General features: G+C 37.1%; 1 non-coding gene across 5 annotated transcripts in view; it reads left to right on the forward strand.

Moving 5' to 3' along the window:
- Positions 1–2,219, forward strand: part of LOC103091689 (uncharacterized) — a 50,813-nt gene extending 48,594 nt beyond the window's left edge. For all 5 annotated transcript variants that reach the window (XR_012930513.1, XR_012930510.1, XR_012930512.1 and 2 more), the window contains one exon: positions 2,092–2,219. This is a non-coding gene — a transcript (uncharacterized LOC103091689). The remainder of the gene's footprint in view (positions 1–2,091) is intronic.
- The last annotated feature ends 15,801 nt before the right edge of the window (positions 2,220–18,020 follow it).

Raw genomic sequence — 18,020 nt, forward strand, 5'->3', positions numbered from 1 at the left:
TCAGTCACTCAGTCACTCAGTCAGTCACTCAGTCACTCACTCACTCACTCACTCAGTCACTCACTCAGTCAGTCACTCAGTCACTCACCCACCCACTCACCCACCCACCCACCCACTCACTCACCCACTCACCCACCCACTCACCCACTCAGTCACCCACTCACCCACCCACTCACCCACTCACCCACTCACTCACTCACCCACCCACTCACCCACCCACTCACCCACCCACCCACCCAATCACTCACCCACCCACCCACTCAACCACCCACTCACTAACCCACTCACCCACCCACCCACTCACTCACTCACTCACCCACCCACCCACTCACTCACTCACCCACTCACTCACTCACCCACCCACTCACTCACCCACTCACTCAGTCACTCACTCACCCACCCACTCACTCACCCACTCACTCACTCACCCACTCAGTCATTCAGTCACTCAGTCAGTCAGTCACTCAGTCAGTCACTCAGTCACTCAGTCAGTCACTCAGTCACTCAGTCACTCACTCAGTCACTCGCTCACTCAGTCAGTCACTCAGTCAGTCAGTCACTCAGTCAGTCACTCAGTCACTCAGTCACTCGCTCACTCAGTCACTCATTCAGTCACTCAGTCAGTCAGTCACTCAGTCACTCACTCAGTCACTCAGTCACTCACTCAGTCACTCAGTCAGTCAGTCACTCATTCAGTCACTCAGTCACTCAGTCACTCATTCAGTCACTCAGTCACTCAGTCACTCACCACTCACTCAGTCACTCACTCACTCAGTCAGTCACTCAGTCAGTCAGTCACTCAGTCAGTCAGTCAGCTACTCACTCAGTCACTCACCTACTCACTCACTCACTCAGTCACTCACCACTCACTCAGTCACTCAGTCACTCACTCACTCAGTCACTCACTCACTCAGTCACTCAGTCACTCAGTCACTCATTCAATCACTCACTCACTCACTCAGTCACTCACTCAGTCAATCAGTCACTCAGTCACTCAGTCAGTCACTCACTCATTCACTCACCACTCACTCACTCAGTCACTCACTCAGTCACTCACTCACTCACTCAGTCACTCAGTCACTCACTCATTCGCTCACTCAGTCACTCACCTACTCACTCACTCAGTCACTCAGTCACTCACTCAGTCACTCACTCAGTAACTCACTCACCACTCACTCAGTCATTCAGTCACTCACTCAGTCACTCAGTCACTCACTCACTCAGTCACTCATTCACTCACTCATTCACTCACTCAGTCACTCACTCACTCACCTACTCAGTCACTCACTCACTCACCTACTCACTCACTCACACAGTCACTCAGTCACTCACCCACTCACTCACTCACTCACTTACTCACTCACTCACTCAGTCACTCACCCACTCACTCAGTCACCTACTCAGTCACTCACGCGCTCACTCAGTCACTCACTCAGTCACTCAGTCACTCACTCAGTCACTCACCCACTCACCCACCCACTCACCTACTAACTCACTCACTCAGTCACTCACCCACTCACTCACTCACTCACCACTCAGTCACTCAGTCACTCACTCAGTCACTCACTCACTCACTCACCCACTCACCACTCACTCACCACTCAGTCACTCAGTCACTCACCCACTCACAACTCACTCAGTCACTCACCTACTCACCCACCCACCAACTCACTCACCCACTCACCACTCACTCACTCACCGACTCAGTCACTCACCCACTCACTCAGTCACTCACTCACTCACTCACCTACTCACTCACCCACTCACCCACTCACTCACTCACTCACCCACCCACCCACCCACTCACCCACCCACTCACCCACTCACCCCCCCACTCACCCACTCACTCACTCACCCACCCACTCACTCACCCACCCACTCACCCACTCACTCACTCACCCACTCACTCACCCACCCACTCACCCACCCACTCACTCACTCACCCACTCACCCACCCACCCCCCCACTAACCCACCCCCCCACCCACCCACTCACTCACCCCCCCACTCACCCCCCCACTCACCCCCCCACTAACCCACCCCCCCACTAACCCACCCCCCCACTAACCCACCCACCCACTTGTACCCACAGAGAGAAGCGATACACCAGGAGGTGTCTGCTGCCTATGCTGACGCCGCTCAACTCTGCAGCTCTTTGCAGGCCTTGGGGGCTCAGAAATTCCTCGGCAGGTGAGGGAGAGATACACAGAGACACATAGAGATACATAGAGATACATAGAGATACATAGAGATATATAGAGATACATAGAGATATATATAGAGATACATAGAGATATATAGAGATACATAGAGATATATAGAGACTCATAGAGATACATAGAGATATATAGAGACTCATAGAGATACATAGAGACTCATAGAGATACATAGAGACTCATAGAGATACATAGAGACTCATAGAGATACACAGAGACACATGGAGATACATAGAGACTCGTAGAGATACATAGAGATACATAGAGATACATAGAGATACATAGAGATATATAGAGATACATAGAGACTCATAGAGATACATAGAGATATATAGAGACTCATAGAGATACATAGAGACTCATAGAGATACATAGAGACTCATAGAGATACATAGAGATATATAGAGACTCATAGAGATACATAGAGACTCATAGAGATACATAGAGACTCATAGAGATACATAGAGACTCATAGAGATACACAGAGACACATGGAGATACATAGAGACTCGTAGAGATACATAGAGATACATAGAGATACATAGAGATACATAGAGACACGTAGAGACTCATAGAGATACACAGAGACACGTAGAGATACATAGAGATACATAGAGACTCATAGAGATACGTAGAGATACATAGAGATATATAGAGACTCATAGAGATACGTAGAGATACATAGAGATATATAGAGATACATGGAGATACATAGAGACACATGGAGATACATAGAGACTCATAGAGATACATGGAGACACATAGAGATATATAGAGATATATAGAGATACATAGAGATACATAGAGATACATAGAGACTCATAGAGATACATAGAGACTCATAGAGACACATAGAGACTCATAGAGATACATGGAGACACATAGAGATATATAGAGATATATAGAGATACATAGAGATACATAGAGATACATAGAGACTCATAGAGATACATAGAGACTCATAGAGACACATAGAGATACGTAGAGACTCATAGAGATACATGGAGATACATAGAAATACATAGATACATAGAGATACATAGAGATATATGGAGATACATAGAGATACATAGAGATACATAGAGATACATAGAGATATACATAGAGATACATAGAGATACATAGAGATATATAGAGATACATAGAGACACATGGAGATACATAGAGATACATAGAGATATATAGAGATACATAGAGATACATAGAGACTCATAGAGATACATGGAGATACATAGAGATATATAGAGATACATAGAGATACATAGAGATACATAGAGATATATAGAGATACATAGAGATACATAGAGATACATAGATACTCATAGAGACACACAGAGACACATAGAGATACATAGAGATATATAGATATAGATAGAGATACATAGAGATACATAGAGATACATAGAGATATATAGAGATACATAGAGACACATGGAGATACATTGAGATACATAGAGATACATAGAGACACATAGAGATACATAGAGACTCATAGAGATACATAGAGACTCAAAGAGACTCATAGAGATACATAGAGATACATAGAGATACATAGACATACATAGAGACTCGTAGAGATACATAGAGACTCATAGAGACTCATAGAGACACACAGAGACTCGTAGAGACACATAGAGATACATAGAGACTCATAGAGATACATAGAGACTCATAGAGACACATAGAGATACATAGAGATATATAGAGATATATAGAGATACATAGAGATACATAGAGACTCATAGAGATACATAGAGACACATAGAGATACGTAGAGACTCATAGAGATACATGGAGATACATAGAGATACATAGACATACATAGAGACTCGTAGAGATACATAGAGACTCATAGAGACTCATAGAGACACACAGAGACTCGTAGAGACACATAGAGATACATAGAGACTCATAGAGATACATAGAGACTCATAGAGATACATAGAGATACATAGAGATACATAGAGATACATAGAGACTCATGGAGATACATGGAGATACATAGAGATATATAGAGACTCATAGAGACACATAGAGACTCATAGAGACTCATAGAGACACACAGGGACTCGTAGAGACACATAGAGATACATAGAGATACATAGAGACTCATAGAGACACACAGAGACTCGTAGAGACACATAGAGATACATAGAGATATATAGAGATACATAGAGATACATAGAGACTCATAGAGATACATAGAGACTCATAGAGATACATAGAGACTCATAGAGACTCATGGAGACTCATAGAGATACATGGAGATACATAGAGATATATAGAGATACATAGAGATATATAGAGATACATAGAGACTCGTAGAGACTCGTAGAGATACATAGAGATATATAGAGATACATAGAGATACATAGAGACACATAGAGATACATAGAGATACATAGAGATATATAGAGATACATAGAGATACATAGAGATACATAGAGACTCGTAGAGATACATAGAGACACATAGAGATACATAGAGACTCATAGAGATACATAGAGATTCATAGAGATATATAGAGACTCATAGAGATACATAGAGATATATAGAGATATATAGAGATACATAGAGATACATGGAGATACATAGAGATACATAGAGACACATAGAGACACATAGAGATACATAGAGATACATAGAGATACATAGAGACTCATAGAGATACATAGAGATACATAGAGACTCATAGAGATACATAGAGACTCATGGAGATACATGGAGATACATAGAGATACATAGAGATACATAGAGATACATAGAGACTCATAGAGACTCATAGATACTCATAGAGATACATGGAGATACATAGAAATACATAGATACATAGAGATACATAGAGATATATGGAGATACATAGAGATACATAGAGATACATAGAGATACATAGAGATATACATAGAGATACATAGAGATACATAGAGATATATAGAGATACATAGAGACACATGGAGATACATAGAGATACATAGAGATATATAGAGATACATAGAGATACATAGAGACTCATAGAGATACATGGAGATACATAGAGATATATAGAGATACATAGAGATACATAGAGATACATAGAGATATATAGAGATATATAGAGATACATAGAGATACATAGAGATACATAGATACTCATAGAGACACACAGAGACACATAGAGATACATAGAGATATATAGATATAGATAGAGATACATAGAGATACATAGAGATACATAGAGATATATAGAGATACATAGAGACACATGGAGATACATTGAGATACATAGAGATACATAGAGACACATAGAGATACATAGAGACTCATAGAGATACATAGAGACTCAAAGAGACTCATAGAGATACATAGAGATACATAGAGATACATAGACATACATAGAGACTCGTAGAGATACATAGAGACTCATAGAGACTCATAGAGACACACAGAGACTCGTAGAGACACATAGAGATACATAGAGACTCATAGAGATACATAGAGACTCATAGAGACACATAGAGATACATAGAGATATATAGAGATATATAGAGATACATAGAGATACATAGAGACTCATAGAGATACATAGAGACACATAGAGATACGTAGAGACTCATAGAGATACATGGAGATACATAGAGATACATAGACATACATAGAGACTCGTAGAGATACATAGAGACTCATAGAGACTCATAGAGACACACAGAGACTCGTAGAGACACATAGAGATACATAGAGACTCATAGAGATACATAGAGACTCATAGAGATACATAGAGATACATAGAGATACATAGAGATACATAGAGACTCATGGAGATACATGGAGATACATAGAGATATATAGAGACTCATAGAGACACATAGAGACTCATAGAGACTCATAGAGACACACAGGGACTCGTAGAGACACATAGAGATACATAGAGATACATAGAGACTCATAGAGACACACAGAGACTCGTAGAGACACATAGAGATACATAGAGATATATAGAGATACATAGAGATACATAGAGACTCATAGAGATACATAGAGACTCATAGAGATACATAGAGACTCATAGAGACTCATGGAGACTCATAGAGATACATGGAGATACATAGAGATATATAGAGATACATAGAGATATATAGAGATACATAGAGACTCGTAGAGACTCGTAGAGATACATAGAGATATATAGAGATACATAGAGATACATAGAGACACATAGAGATACATAGAGATACATAGAGATATATAGAGATACATAGAGATACATAGAGATACATAGAGACTCGTAGAGATACATAGAGACACATAGAGATACATAGAGACTCATAGAGATACATAGAGATTCATAGAGATATATAGAGACTCATAGAGATACATAGAGATATATAGAGATATATAGAGATACATAGAGATACATGGAGATACATAGAGATACATAGAGACACATAGAGACACATAGAGATACATAGAGATACATAGAGATACATAGAGACTCATAGAGATACATAGAGATACATAGAGACTCATAGAGATACATAGAGACTCATGGAGATACATGGAGATACATAGAGATACATAGAGATACATAGAGATACATAGAGACTCATAGAGACTCATAGATACTCATAGAGATACATGGAGATACATAGAAATACATAGATACATAGAGATACATAGAGATATATGGAGATACATAGAGATACATAGAGATACATAGAGATACATAGAGATATACATAGAGATACATAGAGATACATAGAGATATATAGAGATACATAGAGACACATGGAGATACATAGAGATACATAGAGATATATAGAGATACATAGAGATACATAGAGACTCATAGAGATACATGGAGATACATAGAGATATATAGAGATACATAGAGATACATAGAGATACATAGAGATATATAGAGATATATAGAGATACATAGAGATACATAGAGATACATAGATACTCATAGAGACACACAGAGACACATAGAGATACATAGAGATATATAGATATAGATAGAGATACATAGAGATACATAGAGATACATAGAGATATATAGAGATACATAGAGACACATGGAGATACATTGAGATACATAGAGATACATAGAGACACATAGAGATACATAGAGACTCATAGAGATACATAGAGACTCAAAGAGACTCATAGAGATACATAGAGATACATAGAGATACATAGACATACATAGAGACTCGTAGAGATACATAGAGACTCATAGAGACTCATAGAGACACACAGAGACTCGTAGAGACACATAGAGATACATAGAGACTCATAGAGATACATAGAGACTCATAGAGACACATAGAGATACATAGAGATATATAGAGATATATAGAGATACATAGAGATACATAGAGACTCATAGAGATACATAGAGACACATAGAGATACGTAGAGACTCATAGAGATACATGGAGATACATAGAGATACATAGACATACATAGAGACTCGTAGAGATACATAGAGACTCATAGAGACTCATAGAGACACACAGAGACTCGTAGAGACACATAGAGATACATAGAGACTCATAGAGATACATAGAGACTCATAGAGATACATAGAGATACATAGAGATACATAGAGATACATAGAGACTCATGGAGATACATGGAGATACATAGAGATATATAGAGACTCATAGAGACACATAGAGACTCATAGAGACTCATAGAGACACACAGAGACTCGTAGAGACACATAGAGATACATAGAGATACATAGAGACTCATAGAGACACACAGAGACTCGTAGAGACACATAGAGATACATAGAGATATATAGAGATACATAGAGATACATAGAGACTCATAGAGATACATAGAGACTCATAGAGATACATAGAGACTCATAGAGACTCATGGAGACTCATAGAGATACATGGAGATACATAGAGATATATAGAGATACATAGAGATATATAGAGATACATAGAGACTCGTAGAGACTCGTAGAGATACATAGAGATATATAGAGATACATAGAGATACATAGAGACACATAGAGATACATAGAGATACATAGAGATATATAGAGATACATAGAGATACATAGAGATACATAGAGACTCGTAGAGATACATAGAGACACATAGAGATACATAGAGACTCATAGAGATACATAGAGATTCATAGAGATATATAGAGACTCATAGAGATACATAGAGATATATAGAGATATATAGAGATACATAGAGATACATGGAGATACATAGAGATACATAGAGACACATAGAGACACATAGAGATACATAGAGATACATAGAGACTCATAGAGATACATAGAGATACATAGAGATACATAGAGACTCATAGAGATACATAGAGACTCATGGAGATACATGGAGATACATAGAGACTCATAGAGATATATAGAGATACATAGAGACTCATAGAGACTCATAGATACTCATAGATATACATAGATATACATAGAGACTCATAGAGATACATAGAGATATATAGAGATATATAGAGATACATAGAGATACATAGAGACTCATAGAGACTCATAGAGATACATAGAGATACATAGAGATACATAGAGACACATAGAGATACATAGAGATACACAGAGACTCATGGAGATACATAGAGATACATAGAGACTCATAGAGACTCATAGAGATACATAGAGATACATAGAGATACATTGAGATACATAGCGATACACAGAGACTCATAGAGACACATGGAGATACATAGAGATACATAGAGATACATAGAGACTCATAGAGATACATGGAGACTCATAGAGATACATGGAGACTCATGGAGATACATAGAGATACATAGAGATACATAGAGATACATAGAGACTCATAGAGATACACAGAGACTCATAGAGATATATAGAGATACATAGAGACTCATAGAGATACATAGAGACACATGGAGATACATGGAGATACATGGAGATACATAGAGATACATAGAGATACATAGAGACTCATAGAGATACATGGAGACTCATGGAGATACATAGAGATACATAGAGATATATAGAGACTCATAGTGACTCATAGAGATACATAGAGATACATAGAGATATATAGAGACTCATAGAGATACATAGAGATACATGGAGATACATAGAGATACATAGAGATACATAGAGACTCATGGAGATACATAGAGACTCATAGAGATACATAGAGACTCATGGAGATACATGGAGATACATAGAGACTCATAGAGATATACAGAGATACATAGAGACTCATAGAGACTCATAGATACTCATAGAGATACATAGAGATACATAGAGACTCATAGAGATACATAGAGATACATAGAGATATATAGAGACTCATAAAGATACATAGAGATACATGGAGATACATAGAGATACATAGAGATACACAGAGACTCATAGAGACACATGGAGATACATAGAGATACATAGAGATACATAGCGATACACAGAGACTCATAGAGACACATGGAGATACATAGAGATACATAGAGATACATAGAGATACATAGAGACTCATAGAGATACATGGAGACTCATAGAGATACATGGAGAATCATGGAGATACATAGAGATACATAGAGATACATAGAGATACATAGAGATACATAGAGACACATAGAGACTCATAGAGATACACAGAGACTCATAGAGATATATAGAGATACATAGAGACTCATAGAGATACATAGAGACACATGGAGATACATAGACATACATAGAGATACATAGAGACTCATAGAGATACACAGAGACTCATGGAGATACATGGAGATACATAGAGATACATAGAGAAACATAGAGACTCATAGAGATACATGGAGACTCATGGAGATACATAGAGATACATAGAGATATATAGAGACTCATAGAGACTCATAGAGATACATAGAGATACATAGAGATATATAGAGACTCATAGAGATACATAGAGATACATGGAGATACATAGAGATACATAGAGATACATAGAGACTCATGGAGATACATAGAGACTCATAGAGATACATAGAGACTCATGGAGATACATGGAGATACATAGAGACTCATAGAGATATATAGAGATACATAGAGACTCATAGAGACTCATAGATACTCATAGAGATACATAGAGATACATAGAGACTCATAGAGATACATAGAGATATATAGAGATATATAGAGATATATAGAGATACATAGAGATACATAGAGACTCATAGAGACTCATAGAGATACATAGAGATACATAGAGATACATGGAGATACATAGAGACTCGTAGAGATACATAGAGATACATAGAGATACATAGAGACACATAGAGACTCATAGAGATACGTAGAGATACATAGAGATACATAGAGACTCATATAGAGAGTGTCATATAGAGTGTCAAATAGAGAGTGTCATATAGAGAGTGTCATATAGAGAGTGTCATATAGAGAGTGTCATATAGAGTGTCATATAGAGAGTGTCATATAGAGAGAGTCATATAGAGAGTGTCATATAGAGAGTGTCATATAGAGAGTGTCATATAGAGAGTGTCATATAGAGAGTATCATATAGAGAGTGTCATATAGAGTGTCATATAGAGAGTGTCATATAGAGAGTGTCATATAGAGAGTGTCATATAGAGAGTGTCATATAGAGTGTGTCATATAGAGAGTGCCATATAGAGTGTGTCATATAGAGAGTGTCATATAGAGAGTGTCATATAGAGAGTGTCATATAGAGAGTGTCATATAGAGTGTGTCATATAGAGAGTGCCATATAGAGTGTGTCATATAGAGAGTGTCATATAGGGAGTGTCATATAGAGAGAGTCATATAGAGAGTGTCATATAGAGAGTGTCATATAGAGAGTGTCATATAGAGAGAGTCATATATAGAGTGTCATATAGAGAGTGTCATATAGAGAGTGTCATATAGAGAGTGTCATATAGAGTGTGTCATATAGAAAGTGTCATATAGAGAGTCATATAGAGAGTGTCATATAGAGTGTGTCATATAGAGAGTCATATAGAGAGTGTCATATAGAGAGTCTCATATAGAGAGTGTCATATAGAGAGTGTCATATAGAGAGTGTCATATAGAGAGTGTCATATATAGAGAGTGTCATATAGAGAGTGTCATATAGAAAGTGTCATACAGAGAGTGTCATATAGAGAGTGTCATATAGAGAGTGTCATATAGAGTGTGTCATATAGAGAGTGTCATATAGAGTGTGTCATATAGAGAGTGTCATATAGAGAGTGTCATATAGAGAGTGTCATATAGAGAGTGTCATATAGTGAGTGTCATATAGAGAGTGTCATATAGAGAGTGTCATATAGAGAGTGTCATATAGAGAGTGTTATATAGAGAGTGTCATATAGAGAGTGTCATATAGAGAGTGTCATATAGAGAGTGTCATATAGAGAGTCATATAGAGAGTGTCATATAGAGAGTGTCATATAGAGAGTGTCATATAGAGAGTGTCATATAGAGAGTGTCATATAGAGAGTGTCATATATAGAGAGTCATATAGAGAGTGTCATATAGAGAGTGTCATATAGAGAGTGTCATATAGAGAGTGTCATATAGAGAGTGTCATATAGAGGGTGTCATATAGAGTGTCATATAGAGAGTGTCATATAGAGAGTGTCATATAGAGAGTGTCATATAGAGAGTCATATAGAGTGTCATATGACACTCTCTATATGACTCTCTCTATATGACACTCTCTATATGACACTCTCTATATGACACTCTCTATATGACACTCTCTATATGACACTCTCTATATGACACTCTCTATATGACACTCTCTATATGACACTCTCTATATGACACTCTCTATATGACACTCTCTATATGACACTCTCTATATGACACTCTCTATATGACACTCTCTATATGACACTCTCTATATGACACTCTCTATATGACTGTCTATATGACACTCTCTATATGACACTCTATATATGACACTCTCTATATGACACTCTCTATATGACACTCTCTATATGACACTCTCTATATGACACTCCCTATATGACACTCTCTATATGACACTCTCTATATGACACTCTCTATATGACACACTCTATATGACACTCTCTATATGACACTCTCTATATGACACTCTCTATATGACACTCTCTATATGACACACTCTATATGACTCTCTCTATATGACACTCTCTATATGACACTCTCTATATGACACTCTCTATATGACACACTCTATATGACACTCCCTATATGACACTCTCTATATGACACTCTCTATATGACATTCTCTATATGACACTCTCTATATGACACTCTCTATATGACACTCTCTATATGACACTCTATAAATGACACTCTCTATATGACACTCTATATGACACTCTCTATATGACACTCTCTATATGACACTCTCTATATGACACTCTCTATATGACACTCTCTATATGACACTCTCTATATGACACTCTCTATATGACACTCTCTATATGACACTCTCTATATGACACTCTCTATATGACACACTCTATATGACTCTCTCTATATGACTCTCTATATGACACTCTATATGACACTCTCTATATGACACTCTCTATATGACACTCTCTATATGACACTCTCTATATGACACTCTCTATATGACTCTCTCTATATGACTCTCTATATGACACTCTATATGACACTCTCTATATGACACTCTCTATATGACACTCTCTATATGACACTCTCTATATGACTCTCTCTATATGCCACTCTCTATATGACACTCTCTATATGACACTCTCTATATGACACTCTCTATATGACTCTCTATATGACACACTCTATATGACACACTCTATATGACACTCTCTATATGACACTCTCTATATGACACTCTCTATATGACTCTCTATATGACACACTCTATATGACACACTCTATATGACACTCTCTATATGACACTCTCTATATGACACTCTCTATATGACACTCTCTATATGACACTCTCTATATGACACTCTCTATATGACACTTCTATATGACACTCTCTATATGACACTCTATATGACACTCTCTATATGACACTCTCTATATGACTCTCTCTATATGACACTCTCTATATGACACTCTCTATATGACACTCTCTATATGACACTCTCTATATGACACTCTCTATATGACACTCTCTATATGACTCTCTCTATATGACACTCTCTATATGACACTCTATATGACACTCTATATGACACTCTATATATGACACTCTATATGACACTCTCTATATGACTCTCTATATGACACTCTATATATGACACTCTCTATAAGACACTCTCTATATGACACTCTCTATATGACACTCTCTATATGACACTCTCTATATGATACTCTATATGACACTCTCTATATGACACTCTATATGACACTCTCTATATGACACTCTCTATATGACACTCTCTATATGACACTCTCTATATGACACTCTCTATATGACACTCTCTATATGACACTCTCTATATGACACTCTCTATATGACACTCTCTATATGACTCTCTATATGACTCTCTATATTACTCTCTCTATATCCGACTCTCTATATGACTCTCTATATGACACTCTCTATATGACACTCTCTATATGACACTCTCTATATGACACTCTCTATATGACTCTCTCTATATGACACTCTCTATATGACTCTCTCTATATGACACTCTCTATATGACACTCTCTATATGACACACTCTATATGACTCTCTATATGACTCTCTATATGACACTCTCTATATGACACTCTCTATATGACACTCTGTATATGACACTCTCTATATGACACTCTCTATATGACACTCTATATGACACTCTCTATATGACACTCTCTATATGACACTCTCTATATGACACTCTCTATATGACACTCTCTATATGACACTCTCTATATGACACTCTCTATATGACACTCTCTATATGACACTCTCTATATGACACTCTCTATATGACACTCTCTATATGACACTCTCTATATGACACTCTCTATATGACACTCTCTATATGACACTCTCTATATGACACTCTCTATATGACACTCTCTATATGACACTCTCTATATGACACTCTCTATATGACACTCTCTATATGACACTCTCTATATGACACTCTCTATATGACACTCTCTATATGACACTCTCTATATGACACTCTATATATATGACACTCTCTATATGACACTCTCTATATGACACTCTCTATATGACACTCTCTATATGACACTCTCTATATGAAACACTCTCATTGAATCTCTATATGACACTCTCTATATGACACTCTCTATATGACACTCTCTATATGACACTCTCTATATGACACTCTCTATATGACACTCTCTATATGACACTCTCTATATGACACTCTCTATATGACACTCTCTATATGACACTCTCTATATGACACTCTCTATATGACACTCTCTATATGACACTCTCTATATGACACACTCTATATGACACTCTCTATATGACACTCTCTATATGACACTCTCTATATGACACTCTCTATATGACACTCTCTATATGACACTCTCTATGACACTCTCTATATGACACTCTCTATATGACACTCTCTATATGACACTCTCTATATGACACTCTCTATATGACACTCTCTATATGACACTCTCTATATGACACTCTCTATATGACACTCTCTATATGACACTCTCTATATGACACTCTCTATATGACACTCTCTATATGACTCTCTATATGACACTCTCTATATGACACTCTCTATATGACACTCTCTATATGACACTCTCTATATGACACTCTCTATATGACACTCTCTATATGACACTCTCTATATGACACTCTCTATATGACACTCTCTATATGACACTCTCTATATGACACTCTCTATATGACACTATCTATGACATCTCTATATGACACTCTCTATATGACACTCTCTATATGACACTCTCTATATGACACTCTCTATATGACACTCTCTATATGACACTCTCTATATGACACTCTCTATATGACACTCTCTATATGCCACTCATATGGACTCTCTATATGACACTCTCTATATGACACTCTCTATATGACCTCTCTTTGACTCTCTATATGACACTCTCTATATGACACTCTCTATATGACACTCTCTATATGACACTCTCTATATGACACTCTCTATATGACACTCTCTATATGACACTCTCTATATGACACTCTCTATATGACACTCTCTATATGACACTCTCTATATGACACTCTCTATATGACACTCTCTATATGACACTCTCTATATGACACTCTCTATATGACACTCTCTATATGACACTCTCTATATGACACTCTCTATATGACACTCTCCATATGACACTCTCTATATGACACTCTCTATATGACACTCTCTATATGACACTCTATATGACACTCTCTATATGACACTCTCTATATGACACTCTCTATATGACACTCTCTATATGACACTCTCTATATGACACTCTCTATATGACACTCTCTATATGACACTCTCATATGACTCTCTCTATATGACACTCTCTATATGACACTCTCTATATGACACTCTCTATATGACACTCTCTATATGACACTCTCTATATGACACTCTCTATATGACACTCTCTATATGACACTCTCTATATGACACTCTCTATATGACACTCTCTATATGACTCTCTTATATGACTCTCTATATGACACTCTCTATATGACACTCTCTATATGACACTCTCTATATGACCACTCTATATGACACTCTCTATATGACACTCTCTATATGACACTCTCTATATGACACTCTCTATATGACACTCTCTATATGACACTCTCTATATGACACTCTCTATATGACACTCTCTATATGACACTCTCTATATGACACTCTCTATATGACACTCTCTATATGACACTCTCTATATGACACTCTCTATATGACACTCTCTATATGACACTCTCTATATGACACTCTCTATATGACACTCTCTATATGACACTCTCTATATGACACTCTCTATATGACACTCTCTATATGACACTCTCTATATGACTCTACTCTTTATGACAATTATATGACACTCTCTATATGACACTCTCTATATGACACTCTCTATATGACACTCTCTATATGACACTCTCTATATGACACTCTCTATATGACACTCTCTATATGACTCTCTCTATATGACACTCTCTATATGACACTCTCTATATGACACTCTCTATATGACACTCTCTATATGACACTCTATATGACACTCTCTATATGACACTCTCTATATGACACTCTCTATATGACACTCTCTATATGACACTCTCTATCTGACACTCTATATGACACTCTCTATATGACACTCTCTATATGACACTCTATATGACACTCTCTATATGACACTCTCTATATGACACTCTCTATATGACACTCTCTATATGACACTCTCTATATGACACTCTCTATATGACACTCTCTATATGACACTCTCTATTTGACACCTAATATGAACACATCTCTATATGACACTCCTATATGACTACTGCTCTATATTAAACTCTCTATATGACACTCTCTATATGACACTCTCTATATGACACTCTCTATATGACACTCTCTATATGACACTCTCTATATGACACTCTCTATATGACACTCTCTATATGACACTCTCTATATGACACTCTCTATATGACACTCTCTATATGACATCTCTCTCTATATGACACTCTCTATATGACACTCTCTATATGACACTCTCTATATGACACTCTCTATATGACACTCTCTATATGACACACTCTATATGACACCTCTATATGACACTCTCTATATGACACTCTCTATATGACACTCTCTATATGACACTCTCTATATGACACTCTCTATATGACACTCTCTATATGAACACTCTCTATATGACACTCTCTATATGACACTCTCTATATGACACCTCTATATGACACTCTCTATATGACACTCTCTATATGACACTCTCTATATGACACTCTCTATATGACACTCTCTATATGACACTCTCTATATGACTCTCTCATATAGGACACTCTCTATATGACACTCTCTATATGACACTCTCTATATGACACTCTCTATATGACACTCTCTATATGACACCTCTCTATGACACTCTCTATATGACACTCTCTATATGAACACTCTCTATATGACACTCTCTATATGACACCTCTATATGACACTCTCTATATGACACTCTCTATATGCACACATCTCTATATGACACTCTCTATATGACACTCTCTATATGACACTCTCTATATGACACTCTCTATATGACACTCTCTATTGACACTCTCTATATGACACTCCTCTATATGACACTCTCTAATTTGACACTCTCTATATGACACTCTCTCTATATGACACTCTCTATATGACACTCTCTATATGACACTCTCTATATGACACTCTCTATATGACACTCTCTATATGACACTCTCTATATGACACACTCTATATGACACACTCTATATGACACTCTCTATATGACACTCTCTATATGACACACTCTATATGACACACTATATATGACACTCTCTATATGACACTCTATATATGACACTCTCTATATGACACTCCTATATGACACTCTCTATATGACACTCTCTATATGACACTCTCTATATGACACACTCTATATGACACTCTCTATATGACACTCTATATATGACACTCTCTCTCTATATGACACTCTCTATATGACACTCTCTATATGACACTCTATATGACACTCTCTATATGACACTCTCTATATGACACTCTCTATATGACACTCTATATATGACTCTCTCTATATGACACTCTCTATATGACACTCTCTATATA

This window comes from Petromyzon marinus, chromosome 71 (genome assembly GCF_048934315.1).
Source record: "Petromyzon marinus isolate PM22_M1 ecotype Great Lakes invasive population chromosome 71, UKy_Petmar_22M1.pri1.0, whole genome shotgun sequence".
Lineage (NCBI taxonomy): Eukaryota > Metazoa > Chordata > Hyperoartia > Petromyzontiformes > Petromyzontidae > Petromyzon > Petromyzon marinus.